We start from the raw sequence: 14,906 nt of genomic DNA, 5'->3' as shown, positions 1-14,906 counted from the left end.
CAGTACCCTAAATACGCTTCAAATGCTGGTAGAAGATCTGAGGTTAGGATCTCCCACAGTTTTTATTTGCTCATTAGGAACCCCATAGGGCCAGTTTGAAAATCAGGGGTGTGGTTCTCTAGCAGAGTGTTCAACCTTTTCTCTGATGCCCTTTTCCTGATGTAAATTTCCCCTCCTCCAGCTGCTACTAGCTAAACTTTGAATGTTTCCCAGTCTTGCCATGCAAAACCAATTTCGAGGCATCTATTGTTTGATTTTTATAAGCCTAGACTTGATTTTCTTTCTTAGATCTTCAAAGAGGTTGATGTTTCTGTCCTCCAGTTTGAAATATGTAGTCCTTGAATTATTTTTAATTAAGATTAAACACCCTTGCCTGTCTTACAAATCTGAGGGATGAATGTGTTCCATTTATATTTTGGATTAAACTGCTGGAGAGTTAACATAACGGGAATGGTCTTACTGCTTTTCTTTTGTTGTTTCTAATGGCAGACTTTAATAGATACTGTTTTATATTTCCTGAAACCTGGAGTTTCTATCTTTTCCGTTAGAAAAATATGGTGACATTACTTAAATATGCACCTAAAAAGTATATATTTGAATGTTAAAGTAACTTGTCCCTGCATTTTGAACGGAAATGGATAAGAATCTATAAAACTGAGGAAGGCAAGTTGATATTCAATTACAAGTCCTTCTTGCTTTTCCTTATTTCTTTAACTTTTAGTTAAGGAAGGTGACTCAGAGGCTAGTTTCGGTTTTGTAGGGTCTGTAATTATAAATATGCTGGCTTCAGTGGGAGAGACATCAAACAATGGTCTAGATGATGGTTCAGTTAATTCACTTTCAGAAGTTCAATAATTCATCTTCGAAGTGTCAGCAGCTGGCTCTTGTTAATGGTAAGCCTTTCATTTCTGTTAAATCAATTGTGAATAATAGAAGCTTTCAGAGAAAAATGATGAAGTAAGCATTGATTTCCAAATTGGATGTCTGATCTGGAGCATTAATAAAACACAGTGCAAGCAGACAACAAGTACCTAATACACTCTGATCACCTAAGCAGTAATCAGAGAAAAATCAATGATTTTTGTGTACAGCATTAGGTCTCCTGCTTCCATTTGTCACTGTGTCCATGATGTCAAATTGTTCTGGTTCTTTAAAATTTTTGTTTTATAGTTTGCATCATAGTAAGCAATTCATCACCTAGTTTGTGACAAATTCTGGTCATTCTGCCATGTCGCCTTACTGGCAAACTGCATTTTTCCGTATGTGCTAGGGTTCTCCATGAAGTTTTTCATTGCTATTAGAATGCTTGAAAGTGAAATAAAATGCTCCTTAAAATACCCTTAATCAATTTCATAGTATTTTTGGCCACCAGCATCAAAATATTTTAATATTTCAATGCTTCAGTGTTTCTCTTCCCCCATCCACCAACCCACAGGTTTTAGGTTCTTGAATTTCTTTAGGTATCTGTAATATGTTATGATGTGATATGTTTGTAACTTTCAAGGTTGAGATGCGGATGATAATTGTTACAAAGTGGGGCCTTCCGCAGCATAGGAACAGGTCTCTGTCAAAAGTAGAGACCTCCTGTCACTGCAGAAAAATAGGGGGCATTCAGAATACCCCAGTTGGTTAGCCGCTAAAGCCACTGTGGGCAAAGAATTGTGGGATTTGATTTCTGAAAAAGCAAGTCAAAGATCACAAACACACAACACCCATAATCACTTCATCGCAGGGGGCAAAGTTACAAGAAGTCCTCCCTCGTCTTTACACCTCCCTGTCATTATTTGCAGGTTACAGCCATTCTTTGTTGATTTAAAAACAGCATGCAAACTTCTTTGGGGATGTATGATTTGTAATGCCTAGCATAGATTTGCATTTTGATTGCCAGGATGCAACCTGGAAATTGTCAGTGTACCTTTTAATTTTTCAACGGTGGCTGGAAATGCTGCTGCCATGCATCTTTCCTGGTTCCTTGCGTAGTCCTGTCATTCATGCACCTGTTTGCTGTGGGGTAAGATAGAGAGCTATTTTGCTTTACTTGGTAGGGGAGGCAGAAGATTGGCTTGCCGCCATGCATCCCTACAAGGATGTATTCTTAGGTTCTGGGTGGGGTACTGGCGGGGCTGCAGCCTGTCCTCCTCAGCCCCTGCCAAATGAACTGCCTGGGAAGTGCTCTGTTTCTCCCCAAGCACTTGCTGCCTTTCTGCGCTTTGTGCTGGGGAAGGGAAGCCAATTTATCAGCGCACAGCATGAAAGAAAAGCCAGTTGCCTAAGAAAAACAGAGCACTTCGTTTCTCTTCAGGCAGCCTGCTGCTATTTTTCTGATGATGGCAGCTGGGAAGGGAAGGGTTAATCTCCCCTTCCTGTGCACTACCATCTCCACAAAGATCCCCCCTAGCAATTAAGCTTGAAAAAAGTCTTCAATTGGCCCCAGTGGGAGGCTTTATTCAAACCTAATTATGGCATGGGGGTGGGGTTGAGTGTATGTGTGGGGGGGGCACTCTTTGCTTTGGTCACACCCACTGCTGGCATGCAGCCCCTGGAAGGTTAGCTACAAGAAAATGTGGCTCTTGGGCTGAAAGGGTTCCCCACACCTGTTTTACAGGGAAGAGAACGTCCCTAACGGGTTACTGTTCAAAGGATTATGCAGTGTCTAACAAGCATTACATAAAGTCTTTCATTCTGAAGATTCTGATGTTAAACATGGTTATAACTGGTAAATCCCAAAGGACCATGGTTGGGTTCATAAAACCTAAATAAGTAAATTAAGCAATTCTACTTAATTTTTTAGTATGAATCCTCAAGCAGGTATTTATAGATGCCTGTTATGTCTGTAACAGAGAGAAAGTTGAATGTTAACATTCCAGTACTTTAGGAACTACAAAGGAGACTCTGAAGGACATAATTGCTTGTTATATATGTAGTGTGATATTATTGGAAATGTAGGTGAAGGTGTAATAGCACAGTTGCTATTAGACTGAAATATAGGTGAGGTTTGGAATTCTGCTGAATTTTCATTTTGGAAAAGGAATAGTTTTCATAGGAAATATCAAAGAATAAAGCCATATGCTGAGCAAAAACTGGAAGCTTTTTATTTATCAGCGTGTGCAGTTTTCACAGAAGTATTCAAAGTATATTAGAGACATCTGCTAGCAACCCATACTAACAATAAATTTAAGAGTAAGGCAACAGTTGTGGAGGATAATAAAAGAGGAAATAAAGTTTTATCTTCTGAGTAAACTGATTCCTCCCCCTACCCTCAAATCTTAACTTTCCAGAACATACCCACCTAATCTTAAAGTGGAAATTTCAAACCAAGTGAATTAAATGTACTTATCAGTGAACAGGCCTATTTCTTGTAAAATGCTCTTTTGTGGGGGAGAGGAGGTGGGCATGTGCATGTCTGGTCCCCTCCCTGACCCCTCCCCTCAGCTGTATAAATCTCATTTTGGATGTGGTGCTTCCCATTTCATACCTCACTCTTGAAGTGTCATGTCTTGCTGGCTCCTAATCTGTTTAAATCAGCCCAAAATGTTGCAGCCCTAGTTGTTTTCACAAACTTAAATGTAAGCATATCCGCTGTTGGTCCTCTTTTACACCAGCACACTCCCCCCCTTCTATGCATAGATGAAACAGATATGCAGAAACACTGCTCCTTCCCTCATGCTTGCACACACAACGAATACCATTTCTGACTCTACACACGACTCACACAGGAAACAGTAACACTTTCTCTCAGGAGAGGGAGTGCTGACTCTGCATCTATGAAGTGTGTGCCCCTCTGCATGTGGGACTCCAACTCGTTTCAGCCTCAGCCAGCATGTGATCAGGGATGATGGTAGTTATAGTCCAACAATTTCTTCTGTGTGCCATTCCTGTTTCTGTGCCAGTGACCTCTGTGTGCTACTGTCGGCCCTACAAATTTGGAACCAGGGTCTGATTTGGAATCAGACCAGGATGATTTAGATTCTAGTATAGTCATGGGAAGCTAAAGGCCTGAGAGTATGGTTCTGCCTGGCTTCCCATCTGATATCAGGCCGAAGGAGGATGCTACTCCCTGTAAGCCACAGCTGTAAGAGACAGCCTTGAATCAGACCTCTGATTTATTAACAACCTGAGAAATCTTCTGTGGGAACCAAGCAGGAAGAGGACTCTGCAAGAGAGGACTCTCTGCAAGAGAGGGGGCTTCATAGGTGTCACCCAGGTTAAGGAATGAAATGAAGAGGGCAAAACAGAAACACCCTCTTCGACATAGTACCTGCTTACAGGTCAGATTTCCCTGTCAAGCTAGATTATCAGAAGAAAGGCCTTATCAGCCCCCTTCCCCCCCTTTAAACTGGCATACAGGCAGATGAGCCTTTGCTGAGAATGTGTTTAGTGCTCGGAATACTTCCTTGTCTAGATTTACTGTGAATCTTGAACTCTTGTCTGCCATGACGTTTGTAACGTTGAGACTCTGACTGCTGCTATTGTTGGGATTATGACTCTGAATGAATTCTAGCCTTGGGACTGTCCCTTGACCAGCAGTGTGCCAATAGCTTTTGCATAGGCTATTTGATTTATTGGGGATTATAAATGCAGTGAGCTCTGCCACGGAACTCTGGGAAGCTGATCTGTGTAATCTGATCTAGTGCAATAAAGAGTTTCATTGTAAACAGTGATCTGTGTTGACTTGCCAGAGGGTGCCAGAAAGCTGAGCCTGACACCATGGCAGTGGGCTGGTGCTGGATGGGCCTGGCAGGTGTATTGGCTTGTGATGGCAATGGCTGTCGGGTTTCCTGATCTCTCAAGCACACACTCTCAGGCAATCCGACACAATTCTTTATGGCAAGAAATCCCACGGCAAAAGCGTAATGGTTACTCTCTTCTGAAGTCATATAGCTGATCATCAGTAGCTATTGGCTCTCTGTAATTCCAGAACAATCCAAAGCTAAAAGCTACAACTGTGACAGAGATCCACACAACAGGTTTCCCCACTGAAAACTCTGAAGCTCAAAACACAGGGGAAGGGGCTCAGGTTTCCTGGAGTCAAACCTTCCCAGGCAATCGAAGATATGAATCTCCCCAAACACCACAAGGAACTAGAATGATTCCTGAGATTATCCTTCCAGGCAATTAAAGGCAAGAGTTCTAGAAAAGTCTCGAACAAATCCCCCACACACACCCCCCCCTCATCCAACCTTGAACCTTCCTTGGGATTCTGTGCTACATGGGCGCAGCCAATTAAGTCCAAGAGTAAGTCCACCAAAGCAGAGAGTTCCACACCACAGCTTTCACCTTGGTAATTCCACACTGTATGAATCCAGATAGAGAAAAGTCCAAGAGTCAAGATCAAACCCAGCCTGCTGGCACTCTGGGCTGACAACAAAGAATACACACAATCTACAGCAAAACAAGAGTTCAAAGTCTATGAAAAGCATCACAGTACTCCTCATGGCAAGTCCTTAGCAATCCAAAGTTCCAATTAGAAAGTGTGTCCAGGTGGAGAGTGCCTCCAGAAGCCGCGATGATGGATCCAGAAAACGCTTTGGACAGTGAAGGCAAAATGTTCCTAGCAAAGGCATTTGCCTTTGCATCAACTTAAAAGGCGAAGGTGTGACTGTAAGACACCTCCTGTGGACCACTTGACAGACAAGGGCTTGTGGCCTTTCAGCGAGGCTGCTGTCCATACAGGGTGTTTCTGTTCGGCCCTCTAGCATTGATGCTTCAACCTGGGTGATCCTTCTGCAAACCCCGCCCCACTTCTGTCAGGTTCTCACGGACAGCTCCCAACCTCCCTGCCTGCCAGGGCCAGATCAGCAGGTGGACCTAGAGAAGGATGACTTCACCTGACTGTGCTCTGAGAACATAGACAGAGATAAGCTCACACAGATTCTGACATTCCAGAGGCTGAGTAGGCCCAACCCCTTCCAGACTACTTCTAATCAAATCCTGGCTATAACCTACAAGGCCCACCGCAGTGCTGAAGCTGAGCCCTGACAGTGGCACACAACACAGCTTGCTGGCTTCACTCTATCTAAAACAGGCAATTCCAACTGCAGGATGGTGGGCTTCTAGCTTCTGCCTTTGCAGTAGCTGGGACCTTCCCTAAGGGATCACAGACTCAGTTATGATATAGCTACACTTCCGGTTCCCAATCAAATGTGGCCATGTGGGGGGCATCCAGTACAAAGAAATAGGATATTGTGCATTATGTTCTGTTCTTCATGTTATTACATTATTATTAAAACATTGATTTGATTTGTGCCCCGCCTTTCTACCAAAAAATAGCCCTCGAGGCGACAATATATACTGGCCTTCATTAACAAATCCTGGGTGGTGTACAGAATTCATTAAAAAAAACAATAAAAAGTGAAATGAAATACAGTGGGGTTCAAATGGGAATGAGAAGTGATGGCTGCAGTTTGCTTATTTCTGTCAATATAGGATGTGCATGGCGGGAAATATTTAAAAAATAAAATAAATAAAAATGGGATTGCAGGAACGTGCTGAGCCAGCAGCTCTTGGCAGTCCACCTTGGACCACCTAGTAGTTGACTTGTCAGTTATGATTAGCATCCTGTTTAGGATCCTAAAATATTTTAAGACTTATCCAGGAAAGGTTTCAGTCTTAAAGGCAGAGAACGCAAACAAGTAGATACACTTTATAAACTAGTGTTCTTTTAATACATGGATTTAAAAAAAAAAACTTTCTTGTATCCCAGGACCACCATTTTGAGATATGGAAGTATGCAGAAATACAGACACACAGGCCACACTTCTATGATCCAGGGTGTGCAACCATGAGACAGCTATATGTTCGCTTGAAGGTTTCTCCAAAGACTTAATTGAATAGTTCACTGGTGTTCCATAATAAAATCAGCGAAATGTTTTGTAAAAGCATGTTGTTGGGTTCTATCTCCTAGCTTCTAAAATGAATTGGTTTGTGTAGCTTATATGAATATATCTTGCTGGGAGCTTCAGTTGGAGAAAACATTAGCTTAGGTCTTATGATGAATAACGAAATGAAATTAGATTTCCAAGACATTTAAAAATATGCACAAATTGCAATCCCTAGTAATGAATAGTTGTTACTGACTTTCACCAATGTAGGGTAGCTTCCTACTTACCCAGATGATGTTTCAGTGCAAAATGGTGAATTCTTAATTCTGGTCTCTACATACTTCATTTACTTATTTTTTTAACTGATGAACAGATGACTCTGGAGACAGGTTTAACAAAGAACATTAGAAATTTCCAGCAAAAAGAAAAATAAATTAAATTAAAGTCATTAATTTACATTTTTCTGCTATGTAACCATGGGGGCAAGGTTGCCATGGAGTATGAAATATTTGTGGAATAGTTGTTCATATGGATTTTTTAGAAGCTGTGTGTGAACTCCCACAATTTCCTTAAATACATCAACCATTGTAGTTGATAGCCTTGTATCTCTTAATGGCATTATTAAATCTGGGGAAAAGCAATCGCTAAGCCAATATCCTCTTAGTAGCAGTGCAGATTTCCTTCTTTAATTGTTTGATGAAATTAGTGTCAGTATGGAGCTATAGAGCAATAAAGTTGGATAGTCAGTTGAACTGGGATTTTATTAGCTAGTTCTTTTGTTGCTTGCAAAAGCAAGCTCCTGATAAAAGTAATGGTCAGCATTTATGTCTAAAGGTGAGTAGCTGTTATGTTAAGCCCTGACCCACATATATGTGGGGTTCCGCTGCACCTCCCTTCTTTCCATGCACCTAACCAGAGAATTAGCTTGTCTCAAACAACAAGTAAAGTAGTATAATAGTCTCCTCTCTAATAATCTGTCTGCAGACAGTGTAAGTATGTGCTTTCACTGCCATTGCAAATAAGATGCTCTCACTTTCTCTTGCTCAATGTGGGCAAACAAAAGCACTATCTCCTCACTCAGCAGGGAGCAAATGGGTGTTCTTAGTTCCTCAGAAGTGTAAAGCAGTTGCAGAAGCAACCACCTTTGCACAACCATCTAGTTGCAGATAGGCTATAGATCTTTAAACAGTGTTCAGACATACGTTAGTTGGTGTTTAGGTTTTAAAGATAATTTTTAATTAGTTAATTTCTCTATGTAACCATAGGATTAGAATTATGTACAAAGCACGGAATTATATTAACATGAGATTTTTAGGTAAATATTTATGTATTACTGATTTTCATGTGTGTCTTAGAAGGATGTAAGCGAGATCCTGTGGAATTTGATAGCAAGTGGACAAACTGATACTGGTCCTGGTTTTCTTATGACTTCATTCAAAGATGATTAATTACCTAAATAACTTAAAAGTGCTTTTAAGTTCTAGATTTTCCAGCAGTACTGAGTGAATCAAGGAAGAAGGAGGAGCAGATTGATTATAAAGGGGAAATGTTTTATTTAAGAACTAGGAACCTAAGTTCTTAGTAAGCATTGAAGGGAATGAAAACGTAGGAAGGCTGTGTGGCAGGTTAATGAGATTTTATGATTTTAAAGAGTTCCCCACCACATTCTAGTATGGTGAGACTTCTTTTGCAACCCATCACTTTGGCTAGACCTGAATTAGAAATGACTTTGCCTTCACAACACTTTCCTGTAAGTGTCTTTGTCTTACAGGGCTAGGTCAAGCCACACATCATACAGTAAAGAAATCATCATTATCCAGTGCCTTGGAAGGTGTGAAATCTCCTGTGGGTTACTATGCAGGGTCTTTACCAAGGAATTTCTGTGAAGAGACAGCTTGATGAGTCTGTTTTTGCCTGGCAATTGCTTAGGTTAGGACGCAGGAGACTCTGATTAATGAACATCTTTTTTTTTAAGATGCACACGTGTCCTAAATGAAAGAAAGATTAAAGTAATTTATTATGAATTATTCAGATATATATATCAGTCCTCCTGTTCTTAAAGAGTAAAGTGCAATAAATCTGCCTTATAAGGATAAAAGCGCTCAAATACAAGAATGCTAAATTATACCAAAGAACTAATTACTGCTCTTGTTTCTTACCCTGAGTGTGGTATTGGCTATACTGTCTTAACTATTTAGATAGTGAACTGGAAATAATTTTAAACAAAATAAGGATTTTACTCCTAAAGCCTGTGATTATATCATTTGTGCATTTATAGCACAAGACATTTTAGCAGTGTAAGCTCCCCCCTTCCATTCAGACAGCAACTATAATAAATTGAAATAAAATTCACTATTGATTAATGTTCCATATGTCATGTGTGGGGCAAGTCTCATCTATTAAGTGCAGTTTGCCAAGGCAGCAATATTAGTAGCATTTGAATGTTTTTCTTATTAAGGAGAAAAATGGCCAGCAACATCACGATCGTCTGTGCCAAAGGCCATGTTAAATGCAAACTGCCTGCAGCACGTTTGAATTTCTCCCTCTACTTCGGATGGAGATGAAATGAAAGAAGGAATATTATCCACTTTCAAAATTAGAATAAACTATTGGAGCTTACAGGATGAAAGAGAGAAACTGATTACAACATAATGGAATGTACCATATTAATCTCTTTGAAATATGGCCTTACTCGGCCTTTTCCATTTTACAATTGATTCTCTCACTCCCTTAATGAACTTGTGTGCTCATGAGTCTTTCTTGGAAGTATGCACATGAAGTATTATGATAGCAAAGTAAAAAATTCTGCCCGGAAGGTATGAAGAGTCTGTCTCTTTGATAGTTTTATTCAGTAATACTATCGAGTGTTTTTGAGATAATAAATAATAATGTTGGACATCCAATTTCGCATTTAACAATAATGTAGGATCTCTCCAAGCTGTGACTAATTTTCTGTAATGGCACTTCTTGCAAACTGTTTTAGCATGTGATGCCTCATATTTTCTGTTCAGATGTATGATAAAACAGATATAAATTAGAATATTAGATCTTGCTCATACAACAGAGATTATTTTCCCGGGTTTGTTACCCTGATATAATAACTGTGGACTTTATGGTGAAAGAGTTCCAGGGTATTACAGCAACTCACTCTTGCTGGACTATTTTGGGTCATTCACAGGCCATTTGTACTTTTCTATGAAAATTATACCTAGTCCCACCTACCAACGATAACACAGGAGCTCTTGAAATTAGGGAGATAAGTCAGGGGATCTAGACATTGCTGGGAGTTTTCTTTTCCTTTTTAGCTATCTTCAGCCACTGAGTTAATTATTTTATTTATTTAAAACATTTGTATCAAACCCTATATCATTACGATCTCAGGGCAGCATACAGATAAAATCAATTTAAACAGTATAAAACAATAAATAATTTAAACAGATAAAAGCATATTAAACCATTAAACAAGCTAATACCAATTTAAAAAAAATAAAACAATAAAACAGTTAAAACAGTGCGCAACTTTAGGGAATTCATTTCCCTGATTTACCCATTGCTCATCGAATAAGTTAGATGTTGAAATGAATTTATGGATTATATCAAGCCTAGCAGTTCTTATTTTTTTTAAGTATGCAAAACATGAACTAATTAGCCTATTAATAAGACTTATTAATTTATTCAGAATGATTTCATACTCTGTGAAGGCTCAGGTAAGGGAACAAAACTGTAGTCTGACACGTCTCTGTGTTAAAAAAACATGATCCAGGAGGGAGCAGAAAGTTGGATTCAGTCCTGCCACCACTGTTCACGGATTGGTACTGAAGCACAGTGGCTTGTTTGGATATAATCATAAAAAACTTCAGTTTAGTATTAGGTGAATGAGCCTTGGACTAATTACCTGCCCTCTCCCCCACTCCTCTGATGCAGCTGTGAAGAGATCAGAAGCTTTCATTTCTGTATTTAACTAATCACAGTCTAGTATTATATGGTTAGTCTTAACTATGGCTTAGGGCAACCTTCTCCAACTTGGTGCCCTCCAGATGCTTTAGATTACAACTCCTGTCAGCCCCAGCCAATAAGACAGTTATCAAGAATGCTGGGAGTTGCCCTTGAGGTTTTGTTGGACTACATCACATTGGGGAGGGCTGGTTTAAGGAAACATGCCGACTGTGTTTTATGATCCTGATTTGTCTCCTTAAACTAGCCCTCCATAACCTGATGCCCTCCTGATGTTTTGGAATTCAATTCCCATCAGCCCCAGCCAGAATATCCAGTGGTCAGGAATGCTGGAATTTTAGTCAAAAACATCTGGAGGGCACCAGGTTGGTGAAGGGTGTCTTAAACTATGGTTAAGATTTAACCACAGTTTGGGGCTTGGCTGAAGCAATAAACTTCAGTTAATTGACAAGAGAAGTAAAAGCTTTTGATCTTCTTGCAGCCTTGCTAAGAGAGGGAAGAAGGAAGGACACAAGCCTGAGGTTTTTACATTTAAGTGTTATATATCTGAACTAGGTTAGTCTTATCAGAGCTATGTACTAATTGGCAGAATTGAGCATGACTGGGATTGTACACGTTCAGGAAAACATGCATGCTGCATCCTTTTGCACATGTGTTTCCTTCTGTTGGAACTGGGTAATGGTGTTTGGAAAATATATGTGTGTGTAGCGTGCATCTGCTGAGGTTACCCTAAGTGCTTTAAAAAAAGACAGTTTGCAAAAGAATACTTTCAGAAATGAGCAATAGCTGATTGGCTGAGAATTCCTGGGTCTAATATGTTGTTGTAGTCAATAATAAGCTTATATCAAATTATATAGAGTGGTTACCATATCTGCAGGATTAAGGATGAATTGATAGATTAGATTTTCATTTATACTGTGGGCTAAAGATAATACTCTTGTCCAGTTCCCTGATGAACCTGTCTGTGCCTTGCGCAAATGGATTTGCAGTTTACTTACTTAAATATTTTGAAGAGTTGCTTCTCTTTTAATTAACAGTTTGTATTGATATTTTAGAAGAGATAAGTGACAATTCAGAAGCACCAGTGAGATCATCAGCTGGGAGGGCTATGAAATTAAAAGTAACACTGATTATAATATTGTGAGAACAAACATATCCTTATTAACTCTGTATGTTCAGACTGTTTGCAAACTTATGAGGGAACAAACATATTTTCCCTTTCCTTGATGAACTTTTATAGTTGTCTGTGGAATAAGTCCTATTTTTGTGTTTTGTGTTTTTAAGGGAGATATCCTATGGCCGCTAGTCAGCAGCTGGGCGGCCATAGGATATCTTGTGTTCCAGGAACCGACCTCGGAACCCGCGCTGCAAGGTCGGTTCCCGGAGAACTGACATTTCCCTGCTTCCACACTGCCTTGCAGGCAGCGCGGAAAAGCTCCATGCTCCGCACTCACAAGAGGAGCACGGAGCAGCCGAAACAAGGTGTTCCGGGGCCTTCCGGGCCGGGGAGGGCGGAAATGCCTGTATGACACATCCTGTGTGTCGTACAGCAGCCTCCTCCCCTACTCTGCCCTTCCACGACTAGACAGCTGAAAGCGGCTATCTAGCTGAAAATGCAGGGCAGGAGGAGTGTGGAGGGAACAATCCCCTCTGTGCTTCTCCTGCCCTGCATGGGATAGGTGGTCAACTTCAAGTTCGGAGGCGGCCACCTATCTGTATAGGATTGCGCCCTAAGTTGTTTAAAGTAGAAATTACCATTTTATATCCTGTACTTAGAAAAGAGATAGCTGGATTTAAAGATATGAAGGGAGTTTTGTGAAAAAGCACTGAGAGAAAAGAATGGAATCTAAATGCATTGGTCTAATAATGCATCTTCCTGATCTGCTGGAGCAGCTTCTCAGTAAAGAATGAATTCAGTTGGGTGCACAACAGAATGTTCTAAATGGACAGAAATGAACTTGGGTCTAGTACATTTGATAGCTGAAATTTGAAAGAAAGTGATGAGTTTCATCCTGTGTGCTGTTTAAAACAGTTGGTTGGTAGCTCTTTGGTTCACCTAGATACGATATTGAAACAGAACCAGAAGAATGTATTAAAAAGTAACCTTGATCTACTGATTTACACGGGGTGGGGAGGGTCTGGTGTACATGGAGCTTCTCCTCTGGCGTGGGCATTTTTATTTTACACTTTCAGTAAGGGTCCAGGGAAAGAGGGCCATCTTTCTTACTCCTAGTATAAAGGGTAGGGCAGTGGCTAAGGCTTGTAAGGATGTCTTCATCCCTTGTCACCTTTCCTATGCATATGGTTAGAGTCAAGCTGATTTTTAAAACTGAAGTTTGGACTAAATCCCAACTTAGGCATCCAGATTTCTCCTTGTTTGGCTCTGCATTCTTATCAGATAGAAAAAGGAAAACAGAATAGAGACTACACACTATTTCTGGGTTAAAGCTTATTAATAAGATCTGTTTTTATTGGTCTCTTTCATCCTTTGTGGAGAAAATCCCACTTTACTCTTCTATTGTAAAATTATGTATGCAGAGAATCCAGTCTGCCAAGTTATGCCACAGTAAATTTGTTCATCCTTAAACCGCTACAAGACTATTCTTTTTGTTACTAAAATAGCTATCCTTTATTTACTTTAAAACAGTTAAACTTAACCTTTCATCTGGAAAGCTCAAGGCAACTAACAAGAAGAAAAAAACTCATAATTTAAACCACCCTTACAATGTAACCGTGAAACACTTAAACAGCAGCAGAAAGTAACAGAATGGAGAATGACACTGGACTTGCTTTTATAGCTGTGGTCAAGCTGATCGGCGCTAGTGTCACCTGAGGGTTATTTTGGGAGGGAAGCATAGTGAAGGCACAGGTATTGTTTTTTTATAGAGTAGTAAAAGAAAGAAAAAGGAAAAAAGAGCAGCCACTTGGAGCTGGTGTCAATAGTTAGCACGACTGGTCACTTGCCGAGAGCCTTCACCGAGCTGGGCACACACTGATAAGAGGCCCCTGGACCTGCTGCTACTCTTCGCCATTGCAACATGCTTATTTTCCTACCTCTTGTTCTGGCCCACAGTGGTGGTGTGAAGGGGGCACAGTAGATGCCATTGCCTGCTTGCTCACTGGCTGTCTGTCTTCCAAGAGAAGGCCCCATAGGAGGTGTTTTCTCCATCTTTAAACAAAAAAAGACCCTATGTGCACTTATCTGGGAGGAAGCCCCATTGAATTCAGTGAGACTTAAAAGTAGATATGTATAGGATTGCACTGTCAACGTGATACTTACTAAGGTTTTTCTGGACTGCATAGTTCTTCTAATGTGGAGTTGCTCCAGGGGTGTGCAGACATTGCAAATAAATAATGGAGGCTGCTGTTTTCACATAGCTTGTTTTCCAAATTAATTTATGTGAGGAACAGTTAATGACATTGAAAATAACAACCTCCTTTCTTCTGACAGAGGTATGTGTGCAAAGTGGATCAAGGCTGTTGAGGATGGCTATGCTAGACAATATTCTGCCTATTTAACTTGCATCATCCTTCCATGTTTTTCCTTTTTCTGATGCCTGAGGATTCTCGGTGCTGAAAGGTAATAGTGTATAGCAGTTTTCCCTGACACTAGCATGTTCAGTTTCTTTTCACAACTGTCAGGCTTTCACATTAATTTAACCCTTACAGCAGGCACATATTGCTTATTTGGGGAGTTGCTACAAGATTCAGATCGTTACTATACAGATCTTAAATGAACAATTCACAGATCTTAGATGAAGTTTTCCTCTTTTTTTATAAAGTTGAATGCATCTAACAGCAAAAAGATGTTTAACAGAGAAGGAACCAAAGGCTGATTCGCATAATAGTTTTATTTATTATTTATTAAATTTATAAAACGCCCATCTGGCTGGTTACCCAGCCACTCTGGGCGATGTACAAGCGTATAATAAAACAGTTTAAAACAAAATTCTACAATAAAAACATTTTCTAAAATACCCTAACCCACCCCAAATGCCTGCCTGAACAACCACGTTTTTAATGCATGGCGGAAGCTCATTAAAGAGAGGGCATGGCGGAGTTCCCTAGAGAGGGAGTTCCACAGAGTGGGGGCCACCACAGAAAAGGCCCTCTCCCTTGTCCCCACCAGTC

The 14,906-nt window shown here is 40.3% G+C and overlaps 1 protein-coding gene across 5 annotated transcripts in view; it reads left to right on the top strand.

Annotated features, from left to right (window-relative positions):
• Positions 1–14,906, top strand: part of RARB (retinoic acid receptor beta) — a 453,999-nt gene that overhangs the window by 26,262 nt on the left and 412,831 nt on the right. The window lies entirely within an intron of this gene.

Source organism: Heloderma suspectum, chromosome 5 (genome assembly GCF_057233095.1).
Source record: "Heloderma suspectum isolate Gila_16-S chromosome 5, 16-S_ref, whole genome shotgun sequence".
In the NCBI taxonomy this organism is placed as follows: domain Eukaryota; kingdom Metazoa; phylum Chordata; class Lepidosauria; order Squamata; family Helodermatidae; genus Heloderma; species Heloderma suspectum.
This window is presented reverse-complemented; position numbering and strand designations above follow the sequence as displayed.